This window comes from Piliocolobus tephrosceles, chromosome 3, assembly GCF_002776525.5.
Source record: "Piliocolobus tephrosceles isolate RC106 chromosome 3, ASM277652v3, whole genome shotgun sequence".
Lineage (NCBI taxonomy): Eukaryota > Metazoa > Chordata > Mammalia > Primates > Cercopithecidae > Piliocolobus > Piliocolobus tephrosceles.
In genome coordinates this window covers 69,080,368-69,102,459 of record NC_045436.1, presented here as the reverse complement: position 1 = coordinate 69,102,459, position 22,092 = coordinate 69,080,368, and the positions used below count along the sequence as shown (strand labels likewise).

The window sequence follows — 22,092 nt, the reverse complement described above, 5'->3', positions numbered from 1 at the left end:
GATGTAATTTTTGCAAAGACGATTTCAGGATAAGAAAATGGAGCTAGGGAAGGGGCAGTGAACTTTGAAGGTAGGCCTGATGGTGAGTTCCCGTTAGTAAGAAAGCCCAAGTAATTATACTACCATGATCACTAATATCACTGTCACTGCTAGCTAATCTGTATGCAAAGCTCTCTTCTAAGCATAACAATCCTAGAGGTAGGTGTTATTTTCACTCCTGGGTGGCCAGTGTTACAAACCTTAGGCACTGGGGAGTCAACTAATTTGCCTGAGGCTACACAGCTTGCAAGTGGCCAACCAGATGTGAACCTGAATAATCTGATCCTAGAGGCATTGTTAACCACCATGCCTCTCACACAGAGAAATGTTTCCAGAAGGTAAGGGACAGTAATTCTGAATGGCTGGCAGTCCTCCAGCATGTAGTCTTCAGCCTCCTGTCTCTGCTCATGCATTCATTTGCTTTAGTGGCCTCTTCTACCCACCCATTCCTTCACCTGGCTGACTCCCCATCCTTCAGGGCTCATCCTGCCCAGCACACCTTTCCAGAATCCTGCTGAGGCTCTTACCTCACCAGCTTGTGGTGGGTACCTTGTGATTCCATCTGTCATAGCATTTACCTCAGCACAGTTGCTTTTCTGCCTTGTCTTAAAACCTTGGATCCTTCCATTCTTTCATCCTTCACATTCAATCAGAGGGCACAGCTGATTTGACCTCTTCAGTATTTCTAGGTCCATCCTTCCCTCAGTTCCTGCTGCCAGTGCCCTACTTCTCACAGTTCCACTTACAAAGCCCCCCGCAGTCTTACTTTGTCACTCCCTTTAACCCTATATCTTGCATCCGGAGCTGCAGCCATGCCAACTAAATATTGTTCCAGCCCCACCCCACCCTCAACCACTTCTCCAGCAGCTGCCTGTATATCTGTTCATGCTTTGTCCATATGCACCTGAAATGCCCTTTCCTCACCACTGGTGAAGTCTTGCTCAGTTTTCAAGGCAGCATTGCTGTTGCTTATACTCAGAGGCCTTGGGTGGGCCTTCTCTTAGATGTGCCAGCATTGTGCACTCATAACACCCTATGCCAAGCTCTACCGAAGGGTTCACCGTTATGCTGTAGTCCAGTCTCCCTTTATGTTTCTGCCTCCCCCACTAGACAGGAAATTCCTGAAGGTGAGGACTGGCAGATTCCACCCACCTTGTGTGTACCATGATCTGTGTGATTACTTACTCTGTTCCTGGTATTTTTTTCCTTCCCTGTTTTACAGCAGATCTCCACTGGTTCCCCGGAAGCCTTCCCTGATTGCAAAAGTTGGGATGAGTCATTCTTCTCTTGTGTCACCATTGAAATCTGTGGCAATGAAATCACCTTTCTCCCCAGTAGATGTGAGCCTCTGAAGGCAGGGATTGAGTCTTTGTGGCTCTCTAGTACCTACCACAGGACTGGCACAATGTATATGTTAAACAATTTGGGATAGTCTAAAAAGTAATGTTTTATGTTTGTGCTACCTAGGCCTGTTGTTTAGCTGCATGAGTTGAGTGAATAAGAAAAATAATTACTCTGAAGGCCTGGCTTTACTTCATCTCATAGCCCTCAATGAAGCAAGGGATTTTCAAACAAAACACTAAAGGCCTTGGCTATCTTTGTTAATATTAATAACAATTGGTCTTTTAGGCCCAAACATATGTGCATAATGTTCTTATCACTTTCAGAAAAACAGTCCTCCATTACCATCTGAGGGTAACATAATTGCATGTGTGGCAGGTCATCAAATTAGTGAAGTCTTACAAGTCCAGCTTATTATATCTTTATTAGGCAAATTTCCACATATTTGTGAGGTCTTCGATGTAGACTCTGAGACTGTGATTCATAGTTCCCATGACAGCAAAGTGGGGACAGCTCACTGAGCCACCTCGGGCCACGAAGAGGTAGTTTTTACTGGGTAAAAATCCCATACTTCTGAGAAGTGATTTGTCAGACTGATGTTCTACACCAGGGTTGTCCAGTCTTTTGGCTTCCCTGGGTCACATTGGAAGAAGAATTGTCTTGGGCAACACATAAAACACACTAACACTAACAATAGCTGATCAACTAAAAAATATATATATATCACATAAAATTTCAAGAAAGTTTACAGATTTGTGTTGGGCTATGTTCAAAGCTGTCCTAGGCTGCATAAGAACAAGCTTGTTCTACACACTTTGGATCCTTCCTTTCCTAATGAGCCTTATAAACTTGTGAGTTTATCCCAATAATAGATGCACACCGCTGAAGCAGGTGACAGATTATAACCTCTTGAGGGTCAAGGTAACAAGTCATGTTGGAAACATTCCTGACTCCCAGTATCTTATTGTTTACAAAGGATATTTCTGTTATTTAGATACTCATATGACATTGATTTTTGTTATAAACTACTATTCAAAGCAGTAAAATAAATTGGAAGCAAATAATTCATGATTTGAGATAGCATGAACATAATTCTCATCATTGCTAGTGAATATAATTAACTTCAATAATAGAAACAGCTATTCTTTTATGTTACAGTAATTTTATTGGCAATGCATTACACTCATTGGCCTTACATGAGATTTTATTTTTCCTATTAACATGTCCACTCTACTTAATGATTTGTAATACTCCATTTGAATGAAATAAAAATCACACTTCTTTTGAGGCATGTTAACATTCACCAATCAGTAACTGCACTTCTTTTTCTTCTTGCCAGTGCCATGCAGGATACTGAGACTACCAGGTAGGCACCCACTCACTCTCTACAGTACTCTTACTAAAGAGACCAAAAACAAACAAACAAAAAAAACTGACAGCATAGCAATGCATTATAATAAAGATCTTCAGAATGCAATGAGACAACAGAGGAAAGACTTATAAATAAGGGGGAATAGTTTAGGGATGGGAAAGTGCAAGGAAGGCTTCCCATAGAAGAAAATGCTGAGTCGTGTTGAGATTATTAGCAATGCAAGAAAGAGCAGGGAGGGTATTTTAGTTTCCTAGAGCTGTCATAACAAAATACCACAAACTGGATGGCTTAAAACAACAGAAATGTGTTCTGTCCTTGTTCTGTGGGCTAATGATCTGAGATCAAAGTGTCAGCAGGGTTAGTTCCTTCCAGTGGCTCTGAGGGATAATTTGTTCCATGTCTGATGTAGATTGGATCTGTGTCCCCGCCTAAATCTCATGTTGAAATGTAATCCCCAGTGTTGGAGATGGGGTCTGGTGGGAGGTGATTGGATCATGCGGGCAGATTTCTCTTGCATGGTTTAGTGTCATCCTCTTAGATCTGCCTTCACGACAGTGAGTGACTTCTCTGTGAGAAGTGAGATCTGACTGTTTAAAGCTATGTGGTGGCTGGGTGCGGTGGCCACACCTGTAATCCCAGCACTTTGGGAGGCTGAAGTGGGCAGATCACGAGGTCAGGAGTTCAACACCAGTCTGGCCAACATGGTGATACCCAGTCTCTACTAACAATACAAAAATTAGCCAGGTATGGTGGTAGGCACCTGTAATCCCAGCTACTTGGGAGGCTGAGGCAGGGGAATCGCTTGAACCCGGGAAGTGGAGGTTGCAGTGAGCCGAGTTCACACTATTGCACTCCAGCCTGGGTGACAAGAGTGAGACTCTGTCTCAAAAAAAAATAAAAAATAAAAATAAAAGAACTATGTGGCACCTTGCTCTCTGTCTTGCTCCTATTCCGGCTATGTGATGTGCTTATCCCCGCCTTCACCTTCCAACATGATTGTAAGTTTCCTGAGGCTTCCCCAGAAACCTAGCAGATGCCAGCACCATGCTTCCCATAAAGCCTGAAGAACTGTGAGCCAACTCAACCTCTTTTCTTTATAAATTATCCAGTCTCAGCTATTCCTTTATAGCAATGCAGGAATAGCCTAATATAATGCCCCTCTTCTAACTTCTGGTGGTTGCCAGCAATCCTTGGTATTTTTTGGTTAATAGATGCATCACTTCAATCTCTGTTGCAGTTTACATGGGACTTTCTTCCCTTCTTGCTTGTGTGTCTGCGTCTGTGTCTGTGTCTATGTCAAATTTCTTTCTTATAAGGACACCCGTCATATTGGATTTAGGGCCCACCCTAACCCCGTATGACCTTGTCCTAACTTGATTATATCTACAAAAACCTATTTTCAAATAAAATCACGTTCACCCGTTCTAGGTGGACCTGAATTTTAGGGGACAGTGTCCAATACAGTAGAGAGCATTCAAGAAACAGGAAGCAGCATGGAAGAAGGCAGAGAGGCTATGACATATTTGAGCAACCATTGATCCTTCCTTATGGTTGTATTGAAAGACTCTGGGGGACCTAACAAGAGGCATGAAACTTAAGAGACAACAGAAGCCTCATCTCACTTGTGTGCCAAACTCAAGAATTTGAACTTCATCTTGAAGTATGTGGGTACCATAAAAGGATTTTAATCCTGGGACTTACATGATCATATTTGCATTTTAGAAAAATTTCTCTGGCAGCAATGTAGAGAATTGAAGAAGGTACAGATCGGAGGCAGAGAGATCACTTAAGAAGGCTTATTTCTGGCAAGAAATGATAGAGCCTACATTATATCAGTAGGAAGACTAGAGAGGAGGTGGGTAGATATAGGAAATACTACAAAGGAAGGGTCTATAAGACTTTGTGTTTAGTTGGATGTGAGGAATGAGAAGAGAGAGGCGAGAATGGCTTTGAAGTTTCTGGCTTGGATAGGAGAAGATGAAGATGACATTTGCTGAGATAATTAAGAAGGAAGAACATGCTTAGAGGTGAAAACAGATCAGTTTTGGACATACTTAATTTGAGATAGCAATAGGACTTCTAAATGTAGAGTTGCTATTTTGGATATCGATAGGGAGCTCTGGCTGGAGATGAATTTTGAGATTTATGAACATGTAAGTAATTAGGTCCTCCAGGTTGAGTGTATAGAATGAGAAGAACAGAAGGTCTGGAAAATGCCAACATTTAGGAAATGAACTGAGAAAAAAGAACTGAAGAATGGTGTTAAGGAGGAGACTTCTGTAGAAAAAAGAGGAAAACCAGGTAAAAGCCTAGCGCAGATAAGAGCTTCCAGAGGACAGAGTGGTCAGAATATCAAGTGCTGCAGAGAAGGCAACAAAAATAAGGAGAGAAACATATTCATTTGTTTTGGCGAAGTCCAGTGATTGGTGGCTTGCGCAAGGGCAGTTTCAGTGGAATGGCAGAAATGATGAAGAAACAACATGATAGTAGATTTTGGAGTGACTGTGCAAGAATTGGGGAGTTTGGGGATTGTAGACTGTCTTTTTAAGAAGTCGAGTTGTGAGGAAAGCAGAGCTGTATAGAAGTCAGTAGCTACATGGGCCAGGAAAGACTTTTCCCTGACGATAGAGGCTTGAGCACCCTGTCATCCAACTGAGGTGGGAACACATGGACTCTATGGAGTGACCATGTTGGCGGGGCATGGGTGGTGAGACAGGAAAAAGTTGGGACATCTCTTCCAAATAAAGGAGTCTACTGAGGACACGTTTTAAAGGCAGTTGAGGAATGTCTCACACAGCTGTCATTGTAAGCTATTTGTTAATATGAAATAAAAATCTCCTTTCCTTCATGCTCCATGTAATGGGCAGTGTTTTGCTGTCCAACCTCCCAAATTCATTGTTTTCTTTTTATAATCCTCCTGTCTTCTCTAGGGAAACCGGTTCTTCCCTCTGCGCTCAGCCTTTGGTGAAACTGCCAGTCAAGGTGCCCTGCCTTCTCCTCGTCAAGGCTGAATTGGGCCTCTCTCCCAGGACTTTGGATCTGGAGCCTTTAAATGGAATCAAGGGTTTGGGAGATGAGAGTGATTAAAGTTTCTTCCAGTGACAGGCCTCTACCATGACTTGGTTTCTACTGTCTTTGAACCTGCTTCCATAGGTTTCTCCTCAATTCTGTGACTGCCCCAGATCCTTGGACAAGATGTAGTGCCTAAGACTCTGGAGCTACACATCTTGGGTTCAGATCCATATTTAGCCATACCCTAACTGCACAACCTGGAGCAAGTTACTTAACTTCTATGTGCCTTGATTTCCTCACCTGTAAAGTGGGGCTAATAGCAGTACCTACTACACAGGCATTAATCTAGAAATTAATGAGTCCAGTGCTTAGAATGGTGCCTAATCAAAGAAAGTGCTATAGGTGCTGGTTATTGTTATTCTAATAAATTCTTCTTGTCTGTATGCTAGCCAGGATATTTTCTTCTGTGTGCTGCCAAAGAATCCTAATGGATGCCTCCTTTATTCCAAATTAGTAACATTTTATTGTACTGAACTTGAAAATGTAGACATAATTAATAATTTTATAGAAACTGATTATTTTTGACAATTTGGAAAAAGAAGGAGAATTTAAATATGTCATTATAGCTGTGGCAAATGAACGAAAGCTCTCATTTAAGAATCAGATAAAGGCAGTTAACGAGAGACACTAATGGCATGTTTTTACAGAATTTTGGAGAACAAAAATAAGAGAGAGATTTTTGAAAAATTTTTGAAATATGGTAGCTCATTAGCTGTTCATAGAAATGAGACAGATAATGATCGATCCTTTCTTTAAGTTCAGAACACAGTAGAAAATACAGTGAACTGGAAATCTGATTTAGAACACATGTCACTCATGTCCCCGAGAAGTTCATTTTTCTCACTGAGCCTCACTTTCCTCACTCCCGAAAATGCCAACTTCTGTCTGACACTGAGTTTCAGGGTAGTTGGTTACATAGCAATATTGCAACAATAGCTAACTGATACATGGGGTTATAAAGCTGTGGGATTAGGTGAGAACACCCAGAGAAAATAGAGGGTAGTGAAAAACACCAAGGAACAGATCTAGCTGAGGAGCAGGAACTACCCAAGATGAACCAGGCAGAAAGACAGAAGAAAACAGATAGGCTGTGTGGGTCATGGAGGCCAATAGAAGCACATATTTCAAAGAAGAAACATGCACATGTTGCTAAGAGGTCAACTAAGATGAGGGCAGAAAGTCCTTTGGATCCCTCCACATGAAGGTCATCAGTGACCATAGCGTGAAATTAGATCGACTCCAGTGATGAAGACTGGACTTTCTGAGTCAAACAATGGGCAAGTGGTGACAAGGCAGTGAGCCCAGAAGGCTCAGACACCCAAAGGCAGAGGATGAAAAAGGAGTTTGGAATTACTAAGATGTTCACGTCAGGTGACTCAGTAGTCGGCTGACAGGGCAGACGAGGCAGTCTCCTTGTTGCAGACAAGCAACCTGAAGGTCAGCATTGTCCACTGACCCTATAAGGTCCTGTGACAAAAGAGGCAAAGCTAAGCTGTAGACCTGGTGGGTGGAATGAGGGTCAGCAGCCAGGGATAGTGAATAGGAAATATTCAGTCCTGCTTTCCCTGGGTGTCCTGGTCCCTTCCCTGGCATGCCCAGTCTGTGGACTGCAGACGTCTCCTTGGGGATGGACCTTCTGCTCCTGCACGTCACTCATGCCTCCCACCTGGACAAATTCTGTCAGTTTTCTTGTGAATTTAGCCCACAAATGAAGGGAATACTGGCCACTGTGGTTACCATTTGGGCCTGGATCTAAACTATTTTGAGTTGACCCCAAAAGCTACTACAATGGAAAATAGATTGTTCTAAGGCCACAGCACCCTCCAACTTTAATAGTTCTAGGAGAAAAATTCTTTGTTTGTACTGAAGACTCCTCCCAAGATGTGTATGAGAAGCTCGTGTATCAGAATAAATAGTTGAAAAGTAAAAAAAGACATTAAAAATTATCTTTTTAATGTAAATTATTATACATAGGTCCACCTAAAGCAGCATATTTGACACATATCTTTATGAGCTTTCATTTCATAGGACACATCCTCCTCCCACCCCCATATAGGAATATTAATTATGCGTTCTAACTAGAGCTGCAGGAGCTCATCTCATCCTGCTAGATTCTCAGTAGGTGAAGCACCACCCAGCCAACATGCCCCCTCCACAAATGAGAGTAGGAGAAACGATGCCATCGACTTTGAACTCCCATCATGGGGTAATAGGAAAGTGGCTGGGAAACACTGTACTGTGCTAATAGGCCTGACAAGAATAATAGTCTCTGACTTCTTCCTTCATCTCTTAATGGTTTGCAATGCACTCACATTATCTTCTTCTTTTACTTTTCAAGGCTTTCAGGTGAGGGGAGGTTATATGTCTCACGTGTAACAGATTACCTGTATTTTCTGCAGAGGAACACTAGAGAGATAGGTAGTTTTTCAAAAGAAATTGCTGATGGTGCCTTTTTCAACTAGTCTGTCTGTGCATATAAATGATAAGCAAAAGCAAAATTCAAAATCTAGGTGATAATTGAAGTGACTAGTGCAGTACTAATAAAAGGGATCTGTAATTATGAAAGATTCCATTAAAAGATGAATTAGAATATCATCATCAAGAACTATAATAATCTTACTAAAATAAATATTTTTAAGACACCTAAAAGTGCCTAGACAAGTTGCAGAATAAATAAGAAGAGAAGTAAAAATTATATAAAATAAAATTGTACATGTTATCTGGTGCATAGTAGGTACTCAATAAGTATCTGTTAAAGAATGGCCGGTCTATTCAAAATTCATTGTTATCATCAAAAAATACCGTATATTATTTGCTGTGTGGCAAGGGACAAGATGGGCTCTGGGCTCAGAGAAAAGTACTGCTGTTTATCCCAATTCTACTAATTATAGCAAGAATTTCTTGGAATTCAGTTCTCTTGAAGCAGGTAAAACTCGCAGAACCTTTCCTTGAAATTAAATCGGCCTGGCCTAGGTTAATTGCAGACATTATTCATTATGGAACTGGGAGCTCCACATAAAACTGGCCCCCATTAAGGTGAGTTAGGCAGATTGGAGTTTTTTCTTTGCGAAATGTGTTGGCAAATATTAACCCATCTGATCAGTATCCCAGATTGCATTACCATGACGGCATTACAGTTCGTCATTGCTGGTGACGTGGACAAGGAGGCAAACAAAGGTCTACTTCATTAAAGGAAGGAAAAAATAACAACTGAGTCAAAGGTTACACAACCATTTCTTGGGCAGCTCTGTGCAGGGCTGGTAGGAAATGGGTGAGAGGAGGAAGGAGAGCTGCATTCTGCTCCTCCAAGAGTGGATGCAATTATTATCTTGTTAGCCAGGGCACCGAACTGCCAGAGCAGATCTTACCCAACTGTCAGGGAGTCTGTTCTGAAGAAAGAAGAGGAAAACTATCTTTTTGTCTTTTATGTCTGTTTTGATTCTCTTTTTCTACTGATTCCAAGATACCCACATAACCTAAGGTCAAGGAATGTGCTAACTCAATCCAGCATTGACTGGCTGCTGGCTCTCAGCAGGGTACTACTATTTTAACATAGATTAGAATATCTTGACTAGCAAAATATAGACATTATCGGTAAAAATTTCAAATTAGATATGCAGCTTTTGTTCTATTACCCAAATCACAGGGCCAAACCTGTCTTGCAATTGAGCCTTCTTTGCAAACAAAGTCATTGCTTTACTCTTAGGGTAATTGTTTCCCACCCATACCCTATGTGTGGGCTCACATACCATACACTGTGCACATGCGTGCGCTTGCACACACACACACACACACACACAGTTACTTGGTCCATTACTGAAAAATATAGAAGCTACCAGAACACAGTGCTTGCCAAAGAGGCTGAAGCTCTTCTGGCCACATCCACAGCTCCTATACCCATCCTGCCTCAGTGTTCATATTTGGTGCCAAACACCAGTCATCCACGCCTCCTCGTTTACCTCATTTACCTGTCAGTAATGAGTCTTTTCCAGAGTAGGACAGCAGCTACCTGTTGTCATTCCTCTACCTCAGTGCCAATCTCATTAGCTCTGTAAGGTTTTCAGGAAGGCAGGCAACACTGGAAAGACAAGGGGTTGGGAGAGAATTGCTGACAAATGTAGTCATTTCTACCCTTTCCCACCCACAGCATCATCCCAGAAGGCCCAATCTCTGCCTCATCCTACAAGTTCCTGACACTTGTAATTTTTTTAAAGCCTTCCAGATCATTCTGCTGCACAACTAAGTTTGGGATCCACAATCTAGGCCAACCTTCTCATTTTCCAGATGAAGATACTAAGGCCCCAAAAACATCAAGTCTGTGTCTTCTAAATAACAGTGTTTTCCCCATTGCCCTGTGCTGCCTTGTTGCAGGTTTTCTTTTGGACATGCCTTCAGGGACACTGTGAAAATCAAGATGATTACTATCAAATAATTACCCTTTTGTCCAGTCAGTGCAAATATCAACATAGTCAAAAAGGCAAGTAACTTTTAGTACAATTAGGAAAGAAATTTTGACCTCACAAACCCCCCGAAAAGAGACCCTGGAACCCCAGAAAAGCCCAAGAACTGTACTTTGAGAACTTCCAAGTAGATAATCAGCTTCCTTGCTGTTATCCTACACCTTAGTAAGGATAGCAGCAACAGGCAAAAATAAACGTGTTTCATCTCAACAAGCACAATTAAACACAAACATACTTCACCTTGACAACAACACAGTTAAGTAGCACTTTGGGGTTATTTTGTCTTCTATCACCAATCGTTTATTCGGTGTGTTGCTGTATGTGCTAGATTCTTTGTCATGAGAGAAATGACACCACTCATCGGGCAGAATCTTTGTCTGTCTTAGTCAAGCCCTCTTCCCCCATTTGTCTCATCCTCTCATTGTCTGCCTTTCCCACTCTGGAATTATCATTTGTTTAGACATCTGCCTTTCTGACTTCATAATACGCTTCCTGAGGGCAGAGTCTATGTTTACTCATGTCGTATCCTCAGTGCTCTTAGTATACAATTGCTTAATTAATTGGACTAAATTAAACTGACATTGGATATAACAGTGAAGCAGATCTACCATATGGAAGGAGGGACACATACCATAACATATTGTCATGGGTGTTTTACACACAGGTCATTTCTAGGGGGTTCGTGAGGTCATATCACAGAGATTTGCTTGCTGGAATAGAGCGCCTGTGAAAAAAGTGTTTCTGTAATCATGAGGCATGTTTTTGTTTGTTTGTTTGTTTGCTTGTTTGTTTTTTGAGATGGAGTCTCACTCTGTCGCCCAAGCTAGAGTGCAGTGGCCGGATCTCGGCTCACTGCAACCCCTGCCTCCCTGGTTCAAGCAATTCCCTGCCTCAGCCTCCCGAGTAGCTGGGATTACAGGTGCCCACCACCACGCCCAGCTAATTTTTGTATTTTTAGTAGGGACAGGGTTTCACCATCTTGGCCAGGTCTTGAACTGGTATTGAACTCCTGACTTCGTGATCCACCTGCCTTGGCCTCCCAAAGTGCTGGGATTGTAGGTGTGAGCCACCATGCCCGAACCAGGCACATTTTTTAACATTAGTATATGTTCTAGCAATTACCAAGGCAGGAATGGTGAGATTGTGTTGCCATACATATATTTGACTCCAGATTAACTACTTTTTGCAGCTTGTTGAAATTCTATATCAATTAATGTTATGTTCTAAATCGATGTAATATTCTGCTTTGTCATGAATATGACCTTCAGGAGATGTAAACCCCAATTTGTAGATTTAAGCTCCAATTTTTAGTGGTGATTGGATTCAAGTTATAACTGAGGTTATCAATTAACTTGAATTTGGGATTGGGAACAAATTTATTAAATTTTCAGATGGCATAAACGTAGTGAGATTGCCGTGTAATGTATTTACTGAATGTTTCTTAAATTAAGAAAAATAAATGATCTACAAAAAAAAATGTGGTTCACTCCTTCTTTCTTGTTTTCAACACTTCTAAAGCTCTTTGTGCCAGTTTCTGTGATAGCAGAGAGCCCAAGCTGAACACATGGTTGCCTACTTGGATGGAGCTCTGAATTAAGCTTGCCGTTTTCAATCTGTGGGTCACTTTGGATGTCAATTTGGAGAGTTTCAGTGAGCATTTTAAAATGGAATAGAATTGAGTAGAAAATATGAGAAGGTAAGTGTTGTTTTATTAACACTGGATTTTGGTAAAATAGGTAGGTGGTTGAATATGAATGTGTGTACTGGGTTGTTATATCTTTTTTTTTTTTTAAGCTGGATGGTGTCAGAAAAGCATGAAATCCACTGGTATAGCTGATTAACGGAGAAAGTTTGTGATAGCCTAAATATTCCATTAAAGCAAAAGTTCTACTAACCACAGTCATTTTAAAACAATCAGAAACATACCATCAGAAAAGTACCAAACAAATTCAGGGGAAATGGAAGTTTGAGTTAAACGCTCAAAGAGTAATGGAGAATGTCAAAATAAATTTCATTTTCATAAATTCTAAACTGATAAATGCAGTGATCATCATGATTGCCACTCTGGTATGACTGATCATGAATCTTCAAAAGGAAATTGCTTATGGAGTCAGCAGAGATGTATGTGATATGGTAGGCATGATCCCACTCAGTACCCAACACCAGCAATCGCCATTTTGTGAGTCCATTGCCTTCCTCTTTCCACTCATTTCCTGCAGTCTTTTTCTAGAAACCCAACTTTTACAGCCTTCCCACTAAGATCCAGGCCCTGTCTCCAGGTTCTTGTTTCCTCCACCACCCTTCATAACCCGTTAGTCTGTCTTAGTTCTTTCAGGCTGCTGTAACAGAATACCACAGACAGCATAGCTTACAAACAGAAGAAATTTATTTCTGGAGGCTGGAAAGTCCAAGGTCAAGGTGCCAGCAGTCAGTGTCTCGAGAAGGCTCCCTTTCTGGTTCATTGACAGCTGTCTTCTTGCTGCATCCTCACATGGTGGAAGGAGGTTTCTGGGGTCTCTTTTACAAAAGCAATAATCTGAGAATTCATTAGGTCCCTGACCTCGTGACCTAATCACTTCCCAAAGGCCCCACCTCCAAATAACCATCACATTGGGTTTGAGGTTTCAATATGACTTGTGGGGAGACACAAATATTCAGTCTGTAATAGAGAGCAAGTTCCGATCATTCTGGCTTCAAAACATGTATTGCACTCTTGTCTTTCTGTCTTTACTGCCCTTCTCATTGCTTGTCCAGGGACTATTATTTTAACCGCTTGTCCATCTCCTTTACTCCACTATCCCCAATACAGCCAGCCCTCCCTATCCATGAATTTCACATCCATGGATTCCTCCAACCATGGATCAAAATTATTACTCGAAAAATAAAAATAAAAGATAGCAATACAACAATTAAAAAATACAAGTTTTTAAAATACCGTATAACAACTCTTTAGATAGCATTTACATTGTATTTTATATTATAAGTAATATAGAAAAAATGTAAAATACATGGAAGGATGTATGTAGGTTATATGCAAATACTATGTTTTGTTTAATGGGCTTGAGCATCCATGGATTTTGGTGTCCGAAGGGGGTCCTGGATGATGGTATGTCTGTACCATGCACTGTCAACGGGTCTTTGATCCTGCCATTCCTATCATGGTACCATGTCAATAAGTTTACAAAGAATGCAGGCTCTAAAGTTAGTAGTATTTCTTACTAGCTATTTGACTTTGGGCAAGTTGGTTAAATTTTCTGAGCTTCAGTTTCATTGACTATAAAATATAAGTTAAATGAGTTCTACCTCCTAGGATTATTGTGAAGTTTCAATAAAGATAATGCTTATGAAATCTTTAGAACATAAAAGCACCTAGAGCATAGTAACTGTTCAACAAAATATGTTCCCACATCATAATATATTGCTAACCTCTAGGATGGGGTGTATACTCTTCAGGCCACTGATCAGCTTCCCATAGTCTGACACATTGTATTCAAAACACTAGTCAGATCCTTCCGCTTCACAGCCTGACCATGGAACCTATCCCTCAGCATTGTAGCCTTTGACATGTTTGTCTTCTCTTTCAGTCGCCACTTACGCAATGCATATTTATTCTTTTAGGCTGCACCAAGTTCCAATTTCTGCGTAGCACTTTTTGTTTTCTATCATTCACTTGGCCGTTAGCAATATGTCTAATTAGTTATTGTTACTCCTTTGTCTTCTGTCATTCACTTGGCCCTTAGCAATACGTCTAATTAGTTATTGTTTCCCCTATGTGTATCTTGATGCATGAAATTTATAGCAAACCAGCCTTGGCAACCTGGTGAAACCTCCTCTCTTCAAATATGAAAAAAAATAGCCAGGTGCAGTGATGTGCCCCTAAATTACCAGAGAGGTACACATTTGTCTGACAACTTTGATAAGTTACTTGATTTCAGTTAACTCATTTTTGTTTTTTTGACTTTTTTGTTTGTTTGTTTGTTTGTTTGCTTGTTTTGGCATAAAAGAGAATTGAAGAGAGACTGACTTCACCAGATTTTTTATACAGACCTTACAAGTCATGAACATTAACCTTGTAAGGTTAATGAAGATCTACCATCTTTATTTCTGAGAAGCTGTAGCACCACTAGACAAAGGGAAGCCTTTTTATCTTTATTTCTTCTGTTCCTTTTGCCCTTTTTATGGTGAATAAATTCATCATATCTCTCTTGTCACTTTCTTTATATTTTTTAATGTCACCATGTATTCTGTTTTGGTAACTTTAAAATGGTAATGAATTGACAAATCATGCTAAATATTTTCTCCTTAAATGAGAATTAAAGATACTCAAGCTAAGAGAATTAATACTCAAGATTTGCATATTATTCATTGAGTAAATTAATCCAACAGTTGAAAACATTATTTTAAGTTAAAAGGGCATTTATTCTCTTAGTTCCTCAAACATTTGATATAAAGCTTAGTGTAATGGAAACTTACTGTTACAGGAAAATATTCCAGTCTTTCCATAAACATTTTTGAGCACCAGTTATGTGCTCAAACCACACAGCAAGAAACTGGATTACTTTGTAGCACCTAATCATGTTTCTTGAAGATGAAATGGAAATTCCTATTGCACAATCCTCACTTTTTTTCAACAGTTGACTAGGCTTGAAGAACCATATTTTGTCTTGTATAGGAGAATATGTTTCTAAATCATGGTACCTTAACCTTAATCCAAGCAAAACATCAGTTAGATATAATCATCTCTTGTATCTTGCCTGCTCTAGTGAACAATTTCTGTAATAAATTTCACAGTTGAAGGATTAAGCCTTAGAAATGATTCATTATGAAAAGAGTGAGTACAAAATACACTAGCCTTTTGGAGGAGGTAGGAGAAAGACTGTGCAGATGGGGCTTGTAGAGGGGGCGGTGTGGACGTTGTAACACAGATCTAGTTCTGAAAAGATACCCTGAAAGAGAAGTTTAGGATTATACTACCATGGTGATTTGCTATCTCCTTCATAATTGCTTCCCACATTCAGCAGACTAGCCTGCTGAAGAAATTCATTATTGCTCAATTTAAGTATTCATCTAATTTGTAAAGGAAACCCAGCAGGACCATTCTAACAGGAAGAATGAGAAGCAGGAACAACGGTCATCTTTGAAAAACATTATTTGTACCAGAGTATTAAACATTGTTTAAAAAATCAGAGGAAATTTTTTCCTCGAGGTACCAATGACCAACCTAGAAATATTTGGAGATCCCTTCTGCAAGGGAATAAATTTGCCATCCCACCTTTCATGAACTTTCATAGTCATGCATATCAATCATACCTCAAACACATGAGCTTCTCCTTTTTCTCCTTCCAGCTGATATTCTTAAAGTTTACCTTAAGAGTCATTCAAGGGTTATGTAATACTTCACTATTTTTCTTGCTTTCATAGCCAGTTCCTCAAGAGAGATATAAATATTTAGTAACTGGCTTTCTGGGGGAAAAGTGCCTGAATTTAGAGGGTTTGCCAATTTCTGGGGTGTGAATATTCCCACAGTGGCCCAGTTTCAGGCTACCTACAAGATGTCACTGATCATGGTGTTGGGAAGAGATGAACACAACCAGCTCTGTGAGCCAGCTCCACCACACAGTTGGTTGTGGGCCTGCTATTCCCATCTTTCCACACTTGTATACTTTAGCAGTGGCTTTGGAATTTTACATAAAAGGGAATTTCAGGATCAACTCAGTTGGAAGGGGAGGCTTCATAGGAAGTACACTGCTTTTATTGGATTATACATTTATTTGAAGTGAGTTGTGGGGGGATTCGGGAGGGGTAGCAGAGCTGCCCAGCCTGTGCTCTTTGCCTACTCTTGGCATAGCTACTCATAGACATCTTCTAGTCTAGCCTTGTTCCCTGAGCTTGAACCATCTTTGCAATCTCTCCAGCATTCTCCTAATCACTCTGCTTTGAAATCTTAGCATCATCCCTGATTCTTTTTCTAGCCTTGCTTCCTACATGCCACCAGTCATTAAATGCTGCCAATGCCACTTCTGTAATAATTTCTATGTCTCTTCTCTTTGTATTCTTACTAACAACATTGATGGATTCTTTCCTATCTCTTGTATGGAAATAGCCTCATAGTTGATATCTCTACCTGTGTACTTTCCCCTGCTAATCAGTGCAACTTTAAATCTGCTTCCTTTGTAAGTTTTCTAATTGTTTCACTGGTCTGTTGGAAAACCTCTAGTAGCTTCTTATTGCCCACCACAAAAGCCCAAACTTGTTGAGGCTATTAAGGCTTTCCAATTTTACTCAATCTAAGATGTTTGTTATCTCCCAGTAATAGCCACTTTTGTGTAACTACATCCGAGTATTATGATTTTAAAAATAGCACCCAATCTGATAAGTCAGGCACATCTAGGTGTATGCTAGATGATAAATGTTTCTAATGATACCTCTGCTTATGAACATACTATGCTGAAGCTTTCAGGACAACCCACCCTTTCCTGAATAAGTGGAATATTCCTCCAACATCTGCACCTTTCTTTGTGTAGGTTTCTCTGATGTCCTCCCTCCTGTACAGTTGAAATCTTCCCTATTCAAAGTCCAACTCAAATGCATATAGTACTTATAGACATTAATAACAAAAGAAGAAAAAATAGATAGATCCTAAAATCAGAAGTAAAAGAGACTGTGGCATCTATATGGCTTACACCAGAAGCCAGAGATGGACTGGGGCCCAGACAGGAAAGAATGTTAAGGACCAATGAGGAGTGGTGAAAAGCAACTCCTAGAAAAGGGATTTTAATGCTGTTGAACCAGGGGCATCATGTGCCTCCATTGTCAGGGTGACAGTGAACCTTCTAAAGCTGGCAGGTCTAATCCCAGATTTCTTCCCAGATATCTAGTAGAGCCTAATTATATACTTGATACCCGTGTGTAGAACTGGTTTAAACAAAGTAAGAACGAGTGTAATACTGGAAAACCCAGACAGTGCGTTGAGATAAAACAAGATTCAAAAGTGCAATTGCAGAGAGGAACGCCCTTCTCAATTTTGCACCATGAATATTCTTAGCGGTGGTTAACTTGGAAGATTTAACAAGGATTGTAAAATGGGAAACCTCTTGGCTATGGGGTTCAACTTGGTAGGAATCTTGTTTTCCCAGCTTTACCCTTCTTTACATTTCGCTACATTTTACACAGTTGAAATAAGACTATGTTTCCAGAGTTTTTCAAATACAAAAGAATAGTTTTAAAAGTCACCCATAACCCCACCATATGGTAACCAACTGACATTTAGTCTACTTCCTTCCAATATTTTTTCTACGTATATATTTCTCTACGTGTTATGTTAGATATAAATTTCTTGCAGCCTGTAGCATCACAATTTATTGATATAATTTATCAAAAATTAGTAAAAATGAAGAATTATAAAAATGATACATATATTCCTAAGGTTTTTCTTTCAACTTAAAACACTTGAATTTGTATCATTCACTAACGATTTAGTGAGTTTATATCATTCACTAATCATTTATAAGGCCAGATGTCTTCTTCAAGAATGGATCCATTGGTTGGAGTTTTGGTTCATCTTTCTTACAGAAACTCACTATGGAACGTCAGTATTTTTCTGCTTCCATTTTGTTACAATGGAGAGAGGCAATCATAATTAAGAGTAAGAATGTTAGGTGTTCACAACGATTTTCCTATCTTTTACAGCTGTCTCACTCACCCTTAATTCAATAGCAACTTGGTTTTAGCAGCCCACCTTTGTCAAGTTTTCCCAAACCATTCAACTTCATTTCAAAGGAACAAGCACACTTTTTGAACTCATACTTCATCCCCTTTATATAATATAATTGTAGTCAAATTATGTGGTGACAAGAACAAGAGTAAGTGGCATGCATAAGTTTATGAAGAGCCACTTACTCTTGGTCTCGTGCAATATCGGTGACAGGTACTGGGCCAGCCTGCCAGAGAGAGGTCCACCAGCTATCACGATTCCTTGAGTCATGGCCTCCTCAGGAAGTCCTACCTTGGGAACAGAAAGCTTGTCTGTCTGTTAGGGGCAGGTTATTGAGAAAATTTCTTCTGTATAACCCTGTAATGAACTTGATTGCTCATAAACCCTAACCAGTTATTTTGTTAACTATCTTAAATTCAATTCCAAGGGGTAGAATTACTGGTTCAAAAGGTATAAATATTGATAATATTCTTAATCCATTGGTTAATTTGTGTTCCTATAAGCAGTACTGAGAATACTGCACCCCACCCTTACAACAACTGAACATTATTCTTAATCTTTGACATTAAATATACAAAAATACAGAGCTTTGTGTTAATTTACCTGAGTATGGTATTACATAACATGTGGAGCTCACCCATGCGTGCATTTCAACTTCTCCTAAGAAGTGGCTTAAAAATTGTCGTATCTTATCATTTCAGTTACAAACTATATTACATTGTAACAAAGTAAGTAATGAAAAACAGCATATTGATTCTGTTATAAAATATTGACAAATAAATTCTATTAGGCCTATGCCAAATAAAAAGGAGGGGCAAGGGAAGAAGGGAAAAAAGGAAGGAAGGGTGGAAGGAAGGAAGGAAGGAAGGAAGGAAGGAAGGAAGGAAGGAAGGAAAAGGCAGGCAAGCCCAATAATTCATGGTATAGTATAATAAATAAGCATCAGTTGAAATTTTATTGGAAGGGAAACAGTATTTTAATGTTTAGCTTTGTTCTAAAGCATAGTAGTCTGCAAGGTCAACATATGTTCCTAGCCACTGCTACCCTAATGAACTCATCACAAAGTTTTCAGTGTTCCAGAAAACGTCCAAGGAGCAAATATAGTTGTAGTAAGTATTCCCTAGGTTAGAAAGACAAATTTGAAAGAATATTATTTAATTTGGGGTATTTTTCTGTAAATGTATTTATTATTACATTTTCCAAAGTATTTTAAACAAAAAGGGGTATTGTAATCAGTTGCTTACAAGTCCCCAAATAAGATGTACCCTATCTACAAATAGAATTAGAAATTTCCTGTCTCCATAGCAGATGACTTTAGAGGAATAGAATTTATTATCTAAATTAGCCCCCCAAAACACTGATCTATATCCCTTTATATTAAAACCATATCTTAAGTGAAAATTGAGAGTAGTGTAAGAATACTTATGGTGGCAGTATTGCTTAGTATTTGAACTATAATTATCCCCAAAAAACCCAGGATGTATGATTACCTCACCTATATATGTCCTCAGAGAAAAATCTATCTTTGAGTGCAATTAGTAAAAGCTAACTGAAAACCATAAAAACTGTAGCGTACTACAAATGCAGGCTAAAACACAAAAGGCAGTATTTATTCATTTAACAAGTGTTTGCTGAGAGCTTATCATGGGCTGTTCCCTCATCTAGGCACTTAGGGTATCAATGAGCAAAAAAGGACGAAATCTTGCCCCCTTGAAGCCTGCATTCCAGCAGGGGAAGATATTTCACATATAATACTCACAATAAATGGGTAAATGTTTTGGCATTTTAGGTGATTAATGTTATGGAAAAAAATAATAAGTTCAGCTGGGCTTCAGAAGTGGCAGAGAGTGGAAGTCAGTGGACTTCCAGTTTGAAATAGTTTGGTCTGCAGGAACCTCTTTGCAAATGGACGCATGTGCAAAGCCCTGCATAATCCTTCCACCTTGTGTCTCTAATCTTGCCCCTTATTCGCTCCTCACATGGTTGGTTCCAGCTGCCATTCTGAACTCCTCACTCTTCCCCATGAGCCCCTGCACAGGGCCTTTACACTAGCTGCACCCTCTGCCTAGAACTCTGTTTCCCAAGCATGCACGGAAGAGAAGGCAGCCAAAAAATAACCAAGTATAAGGCTTAGTTTGTCTGTGTTGTTGTAAAGGAATACCTGAGGCTAGGTAACTTATAAAGAAAAGAGGTTTATTTCACTCACAGTTCTACAGGTTGTACAAAAAGCCTGGCACCAGTATCTGCTTCTGGAGTAGGCTTCAGGCTGCTTCCACTCATGGTAGAAGGCAAGAGGGAGCCAGTGTGTGTGGAGATGACATGGGGATAGAGGAAGGAAAAGAGGGACAGTAGGTGCCAGACTCAATTTTTATCTATCAGCTCTCATGGGAACTAATGGAGAACTCATTCATCTTCAAGGGAGGACATTATTCACAAGGGATCCACCCCCATAACCTAAACACATCTCACTAGGCCCAACCTCCAACATTGGGGATTAAATTTCAACATGAGGTTTGGAAAGACAAACATCGAAACTACAGAAGAGGCAATATGTACAAAGTGTCCTGAGGGTTGGTAAAACAACAAACTGATATAGAAGAAGAGAAATGGAACAATTGCTGCTGTTTAGTGTTATCAGAAAAGATCTTGGGGCAAAGTTACCTTTCAAAAATGCTTTTGAAATTTACCCCTTTTGTTTGTATTTTCTTTTATCCACATACATCATGAGTTCATGTTTATTTCCCATTCTGTACTCTTGGAGACACTTAACGTATGTTTGGGAGTCAGACTTGGTTTTGAATTTCAACTCTGCTACTTAGTAAATGCACACCTTAGATGAGCTGAAATTCTCTGGGCCTTAGTTTCCTCATCTGTAAAATGAAGACCATAATCCTTCTTTGAAGCTTGTTTTCAGATACGTAAATAACACACAGAGTCTGACAAATGACAATAATGCTGCAGGACTTTTTCCTTAGTTCAGCTAAAGATGGAGTTCTTTGTCCAACAGCCACGAAAATTCGGGCTCACAGACAATTTGAATGGTTAGTAAGACAGGGTTTTACTGAGTGAAAAGGAAGAAAAGGGGGAAAAAGGGACTCTCCCAAGGCCTGAGTCCCTACAAGAGCACTTCCTGCCTGGCGTTTGAATCCCAGGTTTTACACAGGAAGAGGAAGGGCCAGGCTCCTCCCTGAGGCAAATGGTGCAGACTTCCTGGGGCTCCACCCCAGTGCACGTTCCCTGCAGTGCACAGGCTGGTTGGAGATTCTCTGGAGACCCCCTTCCCACCTGGCTACCTCAATAAGAGAACATACCAATCAGAAAATGAAATGGATCAGATAGTGAAGGACATTTTTTAAACTGTGCCAAAATATATACATCTTATTTTGTAGATGAACGGGGAACCTTTTTGGCCCGGCACGGTGGCTCAAGCCTGTAATCCCAGCACTTTGGGAGGCCGAGACGGGCGGATCACGAGGTCAGGAGATCGAGACGATCCTGGCTAACATGGTGAAACCCCGTCTCTACTAAAAATACAAAAAACTAGCCGGGCGAGGTGGCAGGCGCCTGTAGTCCCAGCTACTTGGGAGGCTGAGGCAGAAGAATGGCGGGAACCCGGGAGGCGGAGCTTGCAGTGAGCTGAGATCGGGCCACTGCACTCCAGCCCGGGCGACAGAGCAAGACTCTGTCTCAAAAAAAAAAAAAAAAACATTTTTTTTTTGTGCAGACAAGTGGCATATTTGTTTGTTTTACAAAGGTAACATTAGCAGCAAGTGGAGGGTAAGTGTTTAGCGTTGACTAAATGAGGCCAGTTAGTATAATATTGCGCTTTCATGAGATATGATAAATTCAGTTAAGCCCAGTACTGACAGAAGAGGTGGATTTGATAACTGGCAATTAAAATATGTCTTTCTAAATTTTGTATGTTGACATTTAGTCAATTCCCAAAATACGGACTAGAGAAATAAAAATAAACGCATTTTTTTCTTAATCATTTTTATTGATGTTTTGACTTAATTTCGTAGTTGTTCGTCTAGGTCATCTTTGGATTTATTGTTTGAGGAATGTATGATTTGAAAACCAACTGTTAGAGCTAC

The 22,092-nt window shown here is 40.0% G+C and overlaps 1 protein-coding gene across 7 annotated transcripts in view; it reads left to right on the top strand.

The window, feature by feature from the left end:
* GPRIN3 (GPRIN family member 3) overlaps nt 1–22,092 on the top strand; it is a 70,329-nt gene that overhangs the window by 24,120 nt on the left and 24,117 nt on the right. For 2 of the 7 annotated variants that reach the window (XR_002727112.2, XR_002727111.2), the window contains exon 2: nt 5,683–7,818. The exons of 4 other annotated variants lie outside the window; for them this stretch is intronic. The gene's annotated coding sequence lies outside the window, so the exon portion shown is untranslated. Of the gene's footprint in view, nt 1–5,682; nt 7,819–11,958; nt 11,981–22,092 lie in introns of those variants that run through there. One more of the 7 variants, XM_023195438.3, reaches the window with a different exon arrangement.